Genomic DNA, 21,655 nt, shown 5'->3' with positions numbered 1-21,655 from the left:
TTCACTCACACTCGCACACACTTGCACACACTCGCACCCACACACTCGCACACACTTGCACACACTCGCACACACACTCACACACACTCGCACACACTCGAACACACATTCGCACACACTTGCACACACTTGCACCCACACACTCGCACACACTTGCATTCACTCGCACACACTCACACACACTCGCTCCCATTCACTCGAGCACACTCGCACACAAACTCGCACACACGCACACACTCACATACACTCACTCATGCACACTCGCACACACTCACACCCACTCAGTCGAGCACACTCGCACACACTCGCACGCACACACTCACACGCACACACTCGTGCACACACGAAAACACTCGTACGCACTCGCACACACTCGCACACACACACTCGCATACACAATCGCACTCACTCGCACACACTCGCACACAAACTCGCACACACTCACACACACTCACTCATACACACTCGCACACACTCACTCGCACACACTCACACACACTCGCACACACTCGCACCCATTCACTCGAGCACACTCGCACATACTCGCACGCACACACTCGCACACACTCGAACACACATTCACTCACACTCGCACACACTTGCACACACTCGCACCCACACACTCGCACACACTTGCACACACTCGCACACACACTCACACACACTCGCACACACTCGAACACACATTCGCACACACTTGCACACACTTGCACCCACACACTCGCACACACTTGCATTCACTCGCACACACTCACACACACTCGCTCCCATTCACTCGAGCACACTCGCACACAAACTCGCACACACGCACACACTCACATACACTCACTCATGCACACTCGCACACACTCACACCCACTCAGTCGAGCACACTCGCACACACTCGCACGCACACACTCACACGCACACACTCGTGCACACACGAAAACACTCGTACGCACTCGCACACACACTCGCACACACTTGCACACACTCGAACACACACACTCGCACACACACTCGCACACACTCGCACACACACTCGCACATACACTCATACACACTCGCACGCACACACTCGCACACACTCGTACACACACTCGCACACACACACTGGCACACACTCGCACACATTCACACACTCACTCTTATGGACTCGCACTCGCACACACACACTCGCACACAATTGCACACACTTGAACACACTCGCACACACACGCTCGCACACACACTCGCACACACAGTCCTACTCACTCACTCACACACTCGGAAACACTCGCACACAATCACACACTTACTCAGGCACACTCGCACACAATCAAACACTCGTGCACACTAGCACACACGCGCACAAACTCACTCACACTCGTACACACTCATACACAATCGCACACACACTCACATACACACACTCGCACACACTCGCACTCACTCGCACGCACTCGCACGCACACACGCACACATTTGCACAAACTCACACACACTCGCACACACTCATACACAATTGCACACACACTCGCACTCACACACTCACACACACACACTCGCACACACACACTCGCACACTCTCGCACACACTTGCACACACTCACACACACACACTTGCACACACTGGCACACACTCGCACATACACTCATACACACTCGCACACACTCACACACACACATTCGCACACACACTCACACACTCACACACACTCGCGCACACACACACACTCGCACACACTCACAAGCACACACTCGTGCACACTCACACACACTCGTACGCACTCGCACACACACTCGCACACACTTGCACACACGCGAACACACACACTCGCACACACACTCACACACACTTGCACACACACTCGCACATACACTCATACACACTCGCAAACACTCGCACGCACACACTCGCACACACTCGTACACACACTCGCACACACACACTGGAACACACTCGCACACATTCACACACTCACTCATATGGACTCGCACTCGCACACACACATTTGCACACAATTGCACACCCTCAAACACACTCGCACACAAATGCTTGCACACACACTCGCAAACACTCGCACACACAGTCCTACTCACTCACACACACTTGGTAACACTCGCACACAATCACACACACACTTACTCAGGCACACTCGCACACACTCAAACACTCGTGCACACTAGCACACACTCGCACACACACACACAAACTCGCACAAACTCACACACACTCGCACACACTCATACACAATCGCACACACTCGCACTCACTCACTCGCACTCGCACGCACACACGCACACACTTGCACAAACTCACACACACTCGCACACACTCATACCCAATTGCACACACACTCGCACACACACACTCGCACACACACACTCGCACACTCTCGCACACACTCGCACACACTCACTCGCACACACTTGCACACACTCGCACACACACACTCGCACACACTGGCACACACTCGCACATACACTCATACACACTCGCACACACTCACACGCACACACATTTGCACACACACTCACACACTCGCACACACTCGTGTGCACACACAGACGCGCACGCACACACTCGCACACACTCGCACGCACTCGCACGCACACACTCGCGCATACACTCGCACACACACTCGCACACACACTCACACACACTCGCACACACTCACTCATACACACACTCACACACAATCACACACACTTGCACACACTCACACACACACACTCATGCACACTCGCACACACACACTTGCACACACTCGCACACACTCATACACACTCGCACAAACACACTCAAACACACTTGCACACACTCACACACACACTCGCACACACTCGCACGCACACACTCACACGCACACACTCATGCACACACGAAAACACTCGTACGCACTCACACACACACTCGCACACACTTGCACACACTCGAACACACACACTCGCACACACACTCGCACACACTCGCACACACACTCGCACATACACTCATACACACTCGCACGCACACACTCGCACACACTCGTACACACACTCGCACACACATACTGGCACACACTCGCACACATTCACACACTCACTCTTACGGACTCGCACTCGCACACACACACTCGCACACAATTGCACACACTCGAACACACTCGCACACACACGCTCGCACACACACTCGCACACACTCGCACACACAGTCCTACTCACTCACACACACACTCGGAAACACTCGCACACAATCACACACTTACTCAGGCACACTCGCACACAATCAAACACTCGTGCACACTAGCACACACTCGCACAAACTCACTCACACTCGCACACACTCATACACAATCGCACACACACTCGCATACACACACTCGCACACACTCACACTCACTCGCACGCATTTGCATGCACACACGCACACATTTGCACAAACTCACACACACTCGCACACACTCATACACAATTGCACACACACTCGCACACACACACTCGCACACACACACTCGCACACTCTCGCACACACTTGCACACACTCACACACACACACTTGCACACACTGGCACACACTCGCACATACACTCATACACACTCGCACACACTCACACACACACACATTCGCACACACTCACACACTCGCACACACTCGCGCGCACACACACACTCGCACACACTCACAAGCACACACTCGTGCACACTCACACACACTCGTACGCACTCGCACACACACTCGCACACACTTGCACACATGCGAACACACACACTCGCACAGACACTCACACACACTCGCACACACACTCGCACATGCACTCATACACACTCGCACACACTCGCACGCACACACTCGCACACACTCGTACACACACTCGCACACACACACTGGAACACACTCGCACACATTCACACACTCACTCATATGGACTCGCACTCGCACACACACACTTGCACACAATTGCACACCCTCAAACACACTCGCACACACATGCTCGCACACACACTCGCAAACACTCGCACACACAGTCCTACTCACTCACACACACACTCGGTAACACTCGCACACAATCACACACACACTCAGGCACACTCGCACACACTCAAACACTCGTGCACACTAGCACACACTCGCACACACACACACACAAACTCGCACAAACTCACACGCACTCGCACACACTCGCACACACTCATACACAATCGCACACACACTCACATACACACACTCGCACACACTCGCACACACTCGCACTCACTCACACGCACTCGCACGCACACACGCACACACTTGCACAAACTCACACACACTCGCACACACTCATACACAATTGCACACACACTCGCACAAACACACTCGCACACACACACTCGCACACTTTCGCCCACACTCGCACACACTCACTCACACACACTTGCACACACTCGCACACACACACTCGCACACACTGGCACACACTCGCACATACACTCATACACACTCGCACAAACACACTCAAACACACTTGCACACACTCACACACACACTCGCACACACTCACACACACTCACTCATACACAATCACACACACTCGCACACACACACTCGCACGCACACACTTGCACACACTCACACATGCTCACACAGTCACACACACTCGCATATACAGTCCTACACACTCACACACACAATCGCACACATTCCTACACACACTCGCACACACTCACACACACTCGCACACACTCGCACACACAGTCCTACACACTCACACTCGCACACACTTATGCACAATCGCACACACACACTCGCACACACTCACTCAAACTCACTCGCACACACTCACACACACACACTCACTCACTCACACGCACACACTCACGCACACTCGCACACATTCACTAATACACAATCACACACACACTCGCACACACTCACACACAAACACTCGCACACACTCGCACACACTCGCACGCACACACTCGCACACACACACTCGCACACACACACACACTCACACACACTTGCACACACTCACTCATGCACACACTCACACACACTCACACACACGCGCACACACTTGCACACACACACTCATACACACTCGCACACACACTCGAACACACTTGCACACACTCACACACACACACTCGCACACACACACTTGCACACACTCACACACACTCACAAACACTCGCACACACTCGCACACACTTGCACATACAGTCCTACACACTCACACACACAATCGCACACACTCGCACACACTCCTACACACATTCATACACACTCACTTGCACACACATTTGCACACACACTCACACACTCGCACACACTCGCACGCACACACTCGCACGCACACAATCGCACACACTCACACACTCGCACACAAACTTGCACACACGCACACACTCACACACACTCACTAATACACTCTCACACACACTCACTCGCACACACTCACACACACTCGCACACACTCGCACCCATTCACTCGAGCACACTCGCACACACTCGCACGCACACACTTACATGCGCACACTCGTGCACACTCGCACGCACACACTCGCACACATTCGCACACACTCGCACTCACACACTCGCACACACTCGCACACAGTCGCACACACTCGCACGCACACACTCGCACGCACACACTCGCATGCACACACTCGCACACACACTCACACACACTCACTCGCACACACTCACACACACACTCATACACACTCGCACACACTCGCACATACAGTTCTACACACTCTCACACACAATCGCACACACTCGCACACACTCGCACACACACTCGCACACACACTCACACACACTCACTCTCACACACTTGCACACACTCACACACACACTCATACACACTCGCACACACTCGCACATACAGTCCTACACACTCACACACACAATCGCACACACTCGCACACACTCGCACACACACTCGCCCACACTCGCACACACTCGTACACACTCACTCACACACACATTCGAGCACAATCGAACACACTCGCACACAAACACTTGCACACACACTCACACACACACTCTCACACACTTATACACAATCGAACACACACACTCATACACACACTCGCACACACTCGCACACACACTCTGGCACACACTCACACACACTTGCACACACTCGCACACACTCACTCATGCACACTTGTGCACACTCGGGCACATTTGTACACACTCGCACACACTCGCACACACACTCGCACACACTCACACACACTCACACACACTCGCACACAATCGCACGCACACACTCGCACACACACTCACAAACACACTTGCACACATTCGCACACACTCACTCGCACACAAACTCGCACACACTCACTCATACACACTCACACACACTCGCACCCATTCACTCGTGCACACTCGGGCACATTAGCACACACTCGCACACACTCACACACACACTCGCACACACTCACACACTTGCACACACTCGCACACACTCGCACGCAAACGCTTGCACGCACACACTCGCACACATTCGCACACACTCGCACACACACACTTACATGCACCCACTCACTCGAGCACACTCGTGCACACTCGCACGCACACACTCATGCACACACTCACACGCACACAACTGCACACACTCTAAAACACACACTCGCGCACACACTCTTACATACACTCATACACACTCGCACACACTCGCACACACTCGCACACACACTCTCAAACACACACTCCCACACACTCGCACACACTCACTCATACGCACTCACACACACACTCGCACACAATTGCACACACTCGAACACACTCATACTCACACACTCGCACACACACTCGCACACACAGTCCTACACACTCACACACACACTTGGAAACACTCGCACGCACTTACACACACACTTACTCACGCACACTCGTACACACTCACGCACACTAGCACACACTCGCACGCCCACACTCGCACACTCTCGCACACATTTGCGCGTACTCGCACACACTCGCACACACACGCACACACTTGCACAAACTCACACACACTCATACACAATCGCACACACACTCGCATACACACACCCGCACTCACTCGCACGCACTCGCACGAACACACGCCCACACTTGCACAAACTCACACACACTCACACACACTCATACACAAATGCACACACACTCACACACACACACTCGCACACACTCTCACACTCTCGCACATACTCGCATACACTTGCACACACTCGCACACACACACTCGCACACACTGGCACACACACTCATACACACTCGCACACACTCAAACGCACACACATTCGCAATCACACACTCGCACACACTCACGCGCACACACTCGAACACACACACTCGCACGCACACACTCGCACACACACTCGCACACAAACTCGCACACACTCGCACACCCTCACTCGCACACACTCACACACAAACTCGCACACACACACACTCACTCATACACACTTACACACACTTACTCGCACACACTCACACACACTCGCACACACTCTCACCCATTCACTCGAGCACACTCGCACACACTCGCACGCACACACTTACATGCACACACTCGTGCACACTCGCGCACACTTGCACGCACACACTCGCACACATTCGGACACACTCGCACTCACACACTCGCACACAGTCGCACACACTCGCACGCACACACTCACACACACTCACACACGTTCGCACACACTCACATGCACACACTCACACACACTCGCACACACTCGCACCCACTCACTCGTGCACAGTCACGCACACTCTGGCACATTTGCACACACTCGCACACACTCGCACACTCTCGCACACACACTCGCACACACACTCACACACACTCACACACACTCGCACACAATCGCACGCACACACTCGCACGCACACACTCACACGCACACACTTGCACAAACACTCGCACAGACACACTCGCACACATTCGCACACACTCACTCGCACACAAACTCGCAGACACTCACACACACTCGCTCATGCACACTCGCACACACTCGCACCCACTCACTCGTGCACACTCCCGCACACTCAGGCACATTTGCACACACTCACACACACTCACACACTCGCGCACACTAGCAAACACTCACAATCACACACTCGCACACACTCACACACACTCGCACACACTCGCACACGCTCACACACATTTGCACACACTCGCACTCACTCACACGCAAAAACCCAAACACACTCACACGCACACACTCGCACACACACTCGCACACACTCACTCGCACACACTTGCACACACTCGCACACACTCACACACACACACTTGCACACACTGGCACACACTCGCACACACACGCACACACTCGCACAAACTCACTCACACTCGTACACACTCATACACAATCGCACACACACTCGCATACACACACTTGCACACACTCGCACTCACTCGCACGCACTCACACGCACACACGCACACACTTGCACAAACTCACACACACTCGCACACACTCATACACAATTGCACACACACTCGCACACACACTCGCACACACACACTCGCACACACACACTCACACACTCTCGCACACACTTGCACACACTCTCACACACACACTTGCACACACTGGCACACACTCGCACATACACTCATACACACTCGCACACACTCACACACACACACTCACACACTCGCACACACTCGCGCGCACACACACACTCGCACACACTCACACGCACACACTCGCACACACACTCGCACACACTTGCACACACGCGAACACACACACTCGCACACACACTCGCACACACTCGCACACACACTCGCACATACACTCATACACACTCGCACACACTCACACGCACACACTCGCACACACTCGTACACACACTCGCACACACACACTGGAACACAGTCGCACACATTCACACACTCACTCATATGGACTCGCACTCGCACACACACACTTGCACACAATTGCACACCCTCAAACACACTCGCACACACATGCTCGCACACACACTCGCAAACACTCACACACAGTCCTACTCACTCACACACACACTCGGAAACACTCGCACACAATCACACACACACTTACTCAGGCACACTCGCACACACTCAAACACTCGTGCACACTAGCACACACTCGCACACACACACACACAAACTCGCACAAACTCACACACACTCGCACACACTCATACACAATCGCACACACTCGCACTCACTCACACGCACTCGCACGCACACACGCACACACTTGCACAAACTCACACACACTCGCACACACTCATACCCAATTGCACACACACTCGCACACACACACTCGCACACACACACTCGCACACTCTCGCACACACTCGCACACACTCACTCGCACACACTTGCACACACTCACACACACACACTCGCACACACTGGCACACACTCGCACATACACTCATACACACTCGCACACACTCACACGCACACACTCGTGCACACACGAAAACACTCGTACGCACTCACACACACACTCGCACACACTTGCACACACTCGAACACACACACACTCGCACATACACTCATACACACTCGCACGCACACACTCGCACACACTCGTACACACACTCGCACACACACACTGGCACACACTCGCACACATTCACACACTCACTCTTACGGACTCGCACTCGCATACACACACTCGCACACAATTGCACACACTCGAACACACTCGCACACACACGCTCGCACACACACTCGCACATACTCGCACACACAGTCCTACTCACTCACACACACACTCGGAAACACTCGCACACAATCACACACTTACTCAGGCACACTCGCACACAATCAAACACTCGTGCACACTAGCACACACTCGCACAAACTCACTCACACTCGCACACACTCATACACAATCGCACACACACTCGCATACACACACTCGCACACACTCACACTCACTCGCACGCATTTGCATGCACACACGCACACATTTGCACAAACTCACACACACTCGCACACACTCATACACAATTGCACACACACTCGCACACACACACTCGCACACACACACTCGCACACTCTCGCACACACTTGCACACACTCACACACACTGGCACACACTCGCACATACACTCATACACACTCGCACACACTCACACACACACATTCGCACACACTCACACACTCGCACACACTCGCGCGCACACACACACTCGCACACACACACAAGCACACACTCGTGCACACTCACACACACTCGTACGCACTCGCACACACACTCGCACACACTTGCACAGACGCGAACACACACACTCGCACAGACACTCACACACACTCGCACACACACTCGCACATACACTCATACACACTCGCACACACTCGCACGCACACACTCGCACACACTCGTACACACACTCGCACACACACACTGGAACACACTCGCACACATTCACACACTCACTCATATGGACTCGCACACACACACTTGCACACAATTGCACACCCTCAAACACACTCGCACACACATGCTCGCACACACACTCGCAAACACTCGCACACACAGTCCTACTGACTCACACACACACTCGGTAACACTCGCACACAATCACACACACACAGGCACACTCGCACACACTCAAACACTCGTGCACACTAGCACACACTCGCACACACACACACACAAACTCGCACAAACTCACACACACTTGCACACACTCATACACAATAGCACACACACTCGCATACACACACTCGCATACACACACTCGCACACACTCGCACTCACTCACACGCACTCGCACGCACACTCACACACACTCGCACACACTCACTCATACACACACTCACACACAATCACACACACCTGCACACAATCGCACACACACACACTCATACACACTCGCACAAACACACTCGCACACACTCGCACACACTCATACACAATCGCACACACACTCGCATACACACACTCGCACACACTCGCACACACTCGCACTCACTCACACGCACTCGCATGCACACACGCACACACTTGCACAAACTCACACACACTCGCACACACTCATACACAATTGCACACACACTCACACAAACACACTCGCACACACACACTCGCACACTTTCGCCCACACTCGCACACACTCACTCACACACACTTGCACACACTCGCACACACACACTCGCACACACTGGCACACACTCGCACATACACTCATACACACTCGCACGCACACACATTCGCACACACACTCACACACTCGCACACACTCGTGTGCACACACAGACTCGCACGCACACACTCGCACACACTCACACGCACACACTCGCGCATACACTCGCACACACACTCGCACACACACTCACACACACTCACTCATACACACACTCACACACAATCACACACACTTGCACACACTCGCACACACACTCATACACACTCGCACAAACACACTTGCACACACTCGCACACACACTCATACACACTCGCACAAACACACTCAAACACACTTGCACACACTCACACACACACTCACACACTCACACACACTCACTCATACACAATCACACACACTCGCACACACACACTCGCACGCACACACTTGCACACACTCACACATGCTCACACAGTCACACACACTCGCATATACAGTCCTACACACTCACACACACAATCGCACACATTCCTTCACACACTCGCACACACTCACACACACTCGCACACACTCGCACACACTCGCACACACACTCGCACACACAGTCCTACACACTCACACTCGCACACACTTATGCACTATCGCACACACACACTCGCACACACTCGCACACACTCACTCAAACTCACTCGCACACACTCACACACACACACTCACTCACACGCACACACTCACGCACACTCGCACACATTCACTAATACACAATCGCACACACACACTCGCACACACTCACATACAAACACTCGCACACACTCGCACACACTCGCACGCACACACTCGCACACACACACTCGCACACACACACACACACTCACACACACTCGCACACACTCACTCATGCACACACTCACACACACACACACACGCGCACACACTTGCACACACACACTCATACACACTCGCACACACACTCGAACACACTTGCACACACTCACACACACACACTCGCACACACACACTTGCACACACTCACACACACTCACACACACTCGCACACATTCGAACACACTCGCACACACTTGCACATACAGTCCTACACACTCACACACACAATCGCACACACTCCTACACACACTCATACACACTCACTCGCACACACATTCCCACACACACTCACACACTCGCACACACTCGCACACACACACTCGCATGCACACACTCGCACACACTCACACACTCGCACACAAACTCGCACACACGCACACACTCACACACACTCACTAATACACTCTCACACACACTCACTCGCACATACTCACACACACTCGCACACACTCGCACCCATTCACTCGAGCACACTCGCACACACTCGCACGCACACACTTACACGCACACACTCGTGCACACTCATGCACACTCGCACGAACACACTCGCACACATTCGCACACACTCGCACCCACTCGCACACAGTCGCACACAGTCGCACACACTCACATGCACACACTCGCACACACACTCACACACACACTCACACACACTCATACACACTCGCACACACTTGCACATACAGTTCTACACACTCTGACACACAATCGCACACACTCGCACACACTCGCACACACACTCGCACACACACTCACACACACTCACTCGCACACACTTGCACACACTCACACACTCATACACACTCGCACACACTCGCACATACAGTCCTACACACTCACACACACAATCGCACACACTCGCACACACTCGCACACACACTCGCCCACACTCGCACACACTCGTACACACTCACTCACACACACATTCGAGCACAATCGAACACACTCGCACACAAACACTTGCACACACACTCACACACACACTTGCACACACTTATACACAATCGAACACACACACTCATACACACACTCGCACACACTCGCACACACTCTGGCACACACTCACACACACTTGCACACACTCGCACACACTCACTCATGCACACTTGTGCACACTCGGGCACATTTGTACACACTCGCACACACTCGCACACACACTCGCACACACTCACACACACTCGCACACACTCGCACACAATCGCAGGCACACACTCACACACACACTCACAAACACACTTGCACACATTCGCACACACTCACTCGCACACAAACTCGCACACACTCACTCATACACACTCACACACACTCGTACCCATTCACTCGTGCACACTCGGGCACATTTGCACACACTCGCACACACTCACACACACACTCGCACACACTCACACACTTGCACACACTCGCACGCAAACGCTTGCACGCACACACTCGCATGCACACACTCGCACGCACACACTTACATGCACCCACTCACTCGAGCACACTCGTGCACACTTGCACGCACACACTCATGCACACACACACACGCACACAACTGCACACACTCTAAAACACACACTCGCGCACACACTCGCACATACACTCATACACACTCGCACACACTCGCACACACTCGCACACACACTCTCAAACACACACTCACACACACTCGCACACACTCACTCATACGCACTCACACACACACTCGCACACAATTGCACACACTCGAACACACTCATACTCACACACTCGCACACACACTCGCACACACAGTCCTACACACTCACACACACACTTGGAAACACTCGCACGCACTTACACACACACTTACTCACGCACAATCGTACACACTCACACACTCGCGCACACTAGCACACACTCGCACGCCCACACTCGCACACTCTCGCACACATTTGCGCGTACTCGCACACACTCGCACACACACGCACACACTTGCACAAACTCACACACACTCATACACAATCGCACACACACTCGCATACACACACCCGCACTCACTCGCACGCACTCGCACGAACACACGCACACACTTGCACAAACTCACACACACTCATACACAAATGCACACACACTCGCACACACACACTCACACACACTCTCACACATACTCGCATATACTTGCACACACTCGCACACACACACTCGCACACACTGGCACACACACTCATACACACTCGCACACACTCAAACGCACACACATTCGCAATCACACACTCGCACACACTCGCGCGCACACATTCGAACACACACACTCGCACGCACACACTCGCACACCCTCACTCGCACACACTCACACACAAACTCGCACACACACACACTCACTCATACACACTTACACACACTTACTCGCACACACTCACACACACTCGCACACACTCTCACCCATTCACTCGAGCACACTCGCACACACTCGCACGCACACACTTACATGCACACACTCGTGCACACTCGCGCACACTCGCACGCACACACTCACACACATTCGGACACACTCGCACTCACACACTCGCACACACTCGCACACAGTCGCACACACTCGCACGCACACACTCGCACACACTCACACACACTTGCACACACTCGCACACACACTCATACACACTCGCACACACTCGCACACACACACATGCACACACACTCGCACACACACTCACACACACTCACACACGTTCGCACACACTCACATGCACACACTCACACACACTCGCACACACTCGCACCCACTCACTCGTGCACACTCACGCACACTCGGGCACATTTGCACACACTCGCACACTCTCACACACACACTCGCACACACACTCACACACACTCACACACGCTCGCACACAATCGCACTCACACACTCGCACGCACACACTCACACGCACACACTTGCACACACACTCGCACAGACACACTTGCACACATTTGCACACACTCACTCGCACACAAACTCGCACACACGCACACACTCACACACACTCGCTCATGCACACTCGCACACACTCGCACCCACTCACTCGTGCACACTCCTGCACACTCAGGCACATTTGCACACATTCACACACACTCACACACTCGCGCACACTAGCAAACACTCACAAGCACACACTCGCACACACTCACACACACTCGCACACACTCGCACACGCTCACACACATTTGCACACACTCGCACTCACTCACACGCAAAAACCCAAACACACTCGCACGCACACACTCGCACACACACTCGCACACACTTGCACACACTCGCACACACTCACAAACACACTCATACACACTCGCACATACAGTCCTACACACTCACACACACAATCGCACACACTCGCACACACTCACACACACACTCACACACTCACACACACTCGCACACACACTCGCACACACTCGCACACACTCGTACACACTCACTCACACTCAAACACACACTCGCACACAATTGAACACACTCGCACACACACTCGCACACACACTCACACACACTCACACACACTCGCACACACTCGCACACACTTGCACACACACACTCGCACACACTCACACACACTTTCACACACTCGCACACACACTTGCACACACTCGCAGACACTCGCACACACACATGCACACACACTCGCACACACACGCACACACTCGCACAAACTCACTCACACTCGTACACACTCATACACAATCGCACACACACTCGCATACACACACTCGCACACACTCGCACACACTCGCACTCACTCGCACGCACTCGCACGCACACACGCACACACTTGCACAAACTCACACACATTCGCACACACTCATACACAATTGCACACACACTCGCACACACACACTCGCACACACACACTCGCACGCACACACTCACACACTCTCGCACACACTTGCACACACTCACACACACACACTTGCACACACTGGCACACACTCGCACATACACTCATACACACTCGCACACACTCGCACACACTCGCGCGCACACACACACTCGCACACACTCACACGCACACACTCGTGCACACTCACACACACTCGCACACACACTCGCACACACTTGCACACACGCGAACACACACACTCGCACACACACTCGCACACACTCGCACACACACTCGCACATACACTCATACACACTCGCACACACTCGCACGCACACACTCGCTCACACTCGTACACACACTCGCACACACACACTGGAACACACTCGCACACATTCACACACTCACTCATATGGACTCGCACTCGCACACACACACTTGCACACAATTGCACACCCTCAAACACACTCGCACACACATGCTCGCACACACACTCGCAAACACTCACACACACAGTCCTACTCACTCACACACACACTCGGAAACACTCGCACACAATCACACACACACTTACTCAGGCACACTCGCACACACTCAAACACTCGTGCACACTAGCACACACTCGCACACACACACACACAAACTCGCACAAACTCACACACACTCGCACACACTCATACACAATCGCACACACACTCGCATACACACACTCACACACACTCTCACACTCTCGCACATACTCGCATATACTTGCACACACTCGCACACACACACTCGCACACACTGGCACACACACTCATACACACTCGCACACACTCAAACGCACACACATTCGCAATCACACACTCGCACACACTCGCGCGCACACATTCGAACACACACACTCGCACGCACACACTCGCACACACACTCGCACACAAACTCGCACACACTCGCACACCCTCACTCGCACACACTCACACACAAACTCGCACACACACACACTCACTCATACACACTTACACACACTTACTCGCACACACTCACACACACTCGCACACACTCTCACCCATTCACTCGAGCACACTCGCACACACTCGCACGCACACACTTACATGCACACACTCGTGCACACTCGCGCACACTCGCACGCACACACTCACACACATTCGGACACACTCGCACTCACACACTCGCACACACTCGCACACAGTCGCACACACTCGCACGCACACACTCGCACACACTCACACACACTTGCACACACTCGCACACACACTCATACACACTCGCACACACACACATGCACACACACTCGCACACACACTCACACACACTCACACACGTTCGCACACACTCACATGCACACACTCGCACACACTCGCACACACTCGCACCCACTCACTCGTGCACACTCACGCACACTCGGGCACATTTGCACACACTCGCACACACTCGCACACTCTCACACACACACTCGCACACACACTCACACACACTCACACACGCTCGCACACAATCGCACGCACACACTCGCACGCACACACTCACACGCACACACTTGCACAAACACTCGCACAGACACACTTGCACACATTTGCACACACTCACTCGCACACAAACTCGCACACACGCACACACTCACACACACTCGCTCATGCAAACTCGCACACACTCGCACCCACTCACTCGTGCACACTCCCGCACACTCAGGCACATTTGCACACATTCACACACACTCACACACTCGCGCACACTAGCAAACACTCACAAGCACACACTCGCACACACTCACACACACTCGCACACACTCGCAAACGCTCACACACATTTGCACACACTCGCACTCACTCACACGCAAAAACCCAAACACACTCGCACGCACACACTCGCACACACACTCGCACACACTTGCACACACTCGCACACACTCACACACACACTCATACACACTCGCACATACAGTCCTACACACTCACACACACAATCGCACACACTCGCACACACTCACACACACACTCGCACACACTCACACACACTCGCACACACACTCGCACACACTCGCACACACTCGTACACACTCACTCACACTCAAACACACACTCGCACACAATTGAACACACTCGCACACACACTCGCACACACACTCACACAGTCGCACACACTCGCACGCACACACTCGCACACACTCACACACACTTGCACACACTCGCACACACTCATACACAAATGCACACACACTCGCACACACACACTCGCACACTGTCGCACATACTCGCACACACTTGCACACACTCGCACACACACACTCGCACACACTTGCACTCACTAGCACACACTCACACACACTCGCACCCATTCACTCGAGCACACTCGCACACAAACTCGCACACTCGCACACGCTCGCACACATTTGCGCGTACTCGCACGCACTCGCACACACACGCACACACTTGCACAAACTCACACACACTCATACACAATCGCACACACACTCGCATACACACACCTGCACGCACTCGCACGAACACACGCACACACTTGCACAAACTCACAGACACTCGCACACACTCATACACAATTGCACACACACTCGCACACACACACTCGCACACACTCGCACACACTCGCACACACTCGCACACACTTGCACACACACACTCGCACACACTCACACACACTTTCACACACACTTGCACACACTCGCACACACTCGCACACACACATGCACACACACTCGCACACACACGCACACACTCGCACAAACTCACTCACACTCGTACACACTCATACACAATCGCACACACACTCGCATACACACACTCGCACACACTCGCACTCACTCGCAAGCACACACGCACACACTTGCACAAACTCACACACATTCGCACACACTCATACACAATTGCACACACTCGCACACACACACTCGCACACACACACTCGCACGCACACACTCACACACTCTCGCACACACTTGCACACACTCACACACACACACTTGCACACACTGACACACACTCGCACATACACTCATACACACTCGCACACACTCGCACACACTCGCGCGCACACACACACTCGCACACACTCACACGCACACACTCGTGCACACTCACACACACTCGCACACACACTTGCACACACTTGCACACACGCGAACACACACACTCGCACACACACTCGCACACACTCGCACACACACTCGCACATACACTCATACACACTCGCACACACTCGCACGCACACACTCGCACACACTCGTACACACACTCGCACACACACACTGGAACACACTCGCACACATTCACACACTCACTCATATGGACTCGCACTCGCACACACACACTTGCACACAATTGCACACCCTCAAACACACTCGCACACACATGCTCGCACACACACTCGCAAACACTCACACACACAGTCCTACTCACTCACACACACACTCGGAAACACTCGCATACAATCACACACACACTTACTCAGGCACACTCGCACACACTCAAACACTCGTGCACACTAGCACACACTCGCACACACACACACACAAACTCGCACAAACTCACACACACTCGCACACACTCATACACAATCGCACACACACTCGCATACACACACTTGCACACACTCGCACTCACTCACACGCACTCGCACGCACACACGCACACACTTGCACAAACTCACACACACTCGCACACACTCATACCCAATTGCACACACACTCGCACACACACACTCGCACTCACACACTCGCACACTCTCGCACACACTCGCACACAGTCACTCGCACACACTTGCACACACTCACACACACACACTCGCACACACTGGCATACACTCGCACATACACTCATACACACTCGCACACGCTCACACGCACACACATTCGCACACACACTCACACACTCGCACACACTCGTGTGCACACACAGACTCGCACGCACCCACTCGCACGCACTCACACGCACACACTCGCGCATACACTCGCACACACACTCACACACACTCGCACACACTCACTCATACACACACTCACACACAATCACACACACTTGCACACACTCGCACACACACACTCATACACACTCGCACAAACACACTTGCACACACTCGCACACACTCATACACACTCGCACAAACACACTCAAACACACTTGCACACACTCACACACACTCGCACACACTCGCACACACTCACTCATACACAATCACACACACTCGCACACACACACTCGCACGCACACACTTGCACACACTCACACATGCTCACACACTCACACACACACTCGAACACAGTCGCACACACTCGCATATACAGTCCTACACACTCACACACACAATCGCACACACTCCTACACACACTCGCACACACTCACACACACTCGCACACACTCGCACACACACTCGCACACACAGTCCTACACACTCACACTCGCACACACTTATGCACAATTGCACACACACACTCGCACACACTCGCACACACTCACTCACACTCACTCGCACACACTCGCACACACACACTCACTCACACGCACACACTCACGCACACTCGCACACATGCACTAATACACAAACGCACACACACACTCGCACACACTCACACACACAAACTCGCACACACTCGCACACACTCGCACGCACACACTCGCACACACACACTCACACACTCATACACAGTCGCACACACTCGCACACACTCACTCATGCACACACTCACACACACTCACACACACGCGCACACACTTGCACACACACACTCATACACACTCGCACACACACTCGAACACACTTGCACACACTCACACACACACACTCGCACACACACACTTGCACACACTCACACACACTCACACACTCGCACACACTCACACACTCGAACACAACTCACACACACTTGCACATACAGTCCTACACACTCACACACACAATCGCACACACTCCTACACACACTCCTACACACTCACTCGCACACACATTCGCACACACACTCGCACACACTCGCACGCACACATTCGCACGCACACACTCGCACACACTCACACACTCGCACACACTCGCACACAAACTCGCAAACACGCACACACTCACACACACTCACTAATACACTCTCACACACACTCACTCGCACACACTCACACACACTCGCACACACTCGCACCCATTCACTCGAGCACACTCGCACACACTTGCACGCACACACTTACACGCACACACTCGTGCACACTCGTGCACACTCGCACGCACACACTCGCACACACTCGCACACTCTCGCACATACTCGCACACACTTGCACACACTCGCACACACACACTCGCACACACTGGCACACACTAGCACATACACTCATACACACTCGCACACACTCAAACGCACACACATTCGCACTGACACACTCGCGCGCACACACTCGAACACACACACTCGCACGCACACACTCGCACACACACTCGCACACAAACTCGCACACACTCGCACACCCTCACTCGCACACACTCGCACACAAACTCGCACACACACACACTCACTCATACACACTTACACATACTTACTCGCACACACTCACACACACTCGCACACACTCTCACCCGTTCACTCGAGCACACTCGCACACACTCGCACGCACACACTTACATGCACACACTCGTGCACACTCGCGCACACTCGCACGCACACACTCGCACACATTCGGACACACTCGCACTCACACACTCGCGCACACTCGCACGCACACACTCGCACACATTCGGACACACTCGCACTCACACACTCGCACACACTCGCACACAGTCGCACACACTCGCACGCACACACTCGCACACACTCACACACACTTGCACACACTCGCACACACAGACATGCACACACACTCGCACACACACTCACACACACTCACACACGTTCGCACAGACTCACATGCACACACTCACACACACTCGCACACACTCGCACCCA

This window comes from Phyllobates terribilis, unplaced genomic scaffold, assembly GCF_046119375.1.
Source record: "Phyllobates terribilis strain yellow unplaced genomic scaffold, ASM4611937v1 Scaffold_126__1_contigs__length_5098115, whole genome shotgun sequence".
NCBI lineage: Eukaryota > Metazoa > Chordata > Amphibia > Anura > Dendrobatidae > Phyllobates > Phyllobates terribilis.
Note: the sequence above shows the minus strand (reverse complement) of the source record.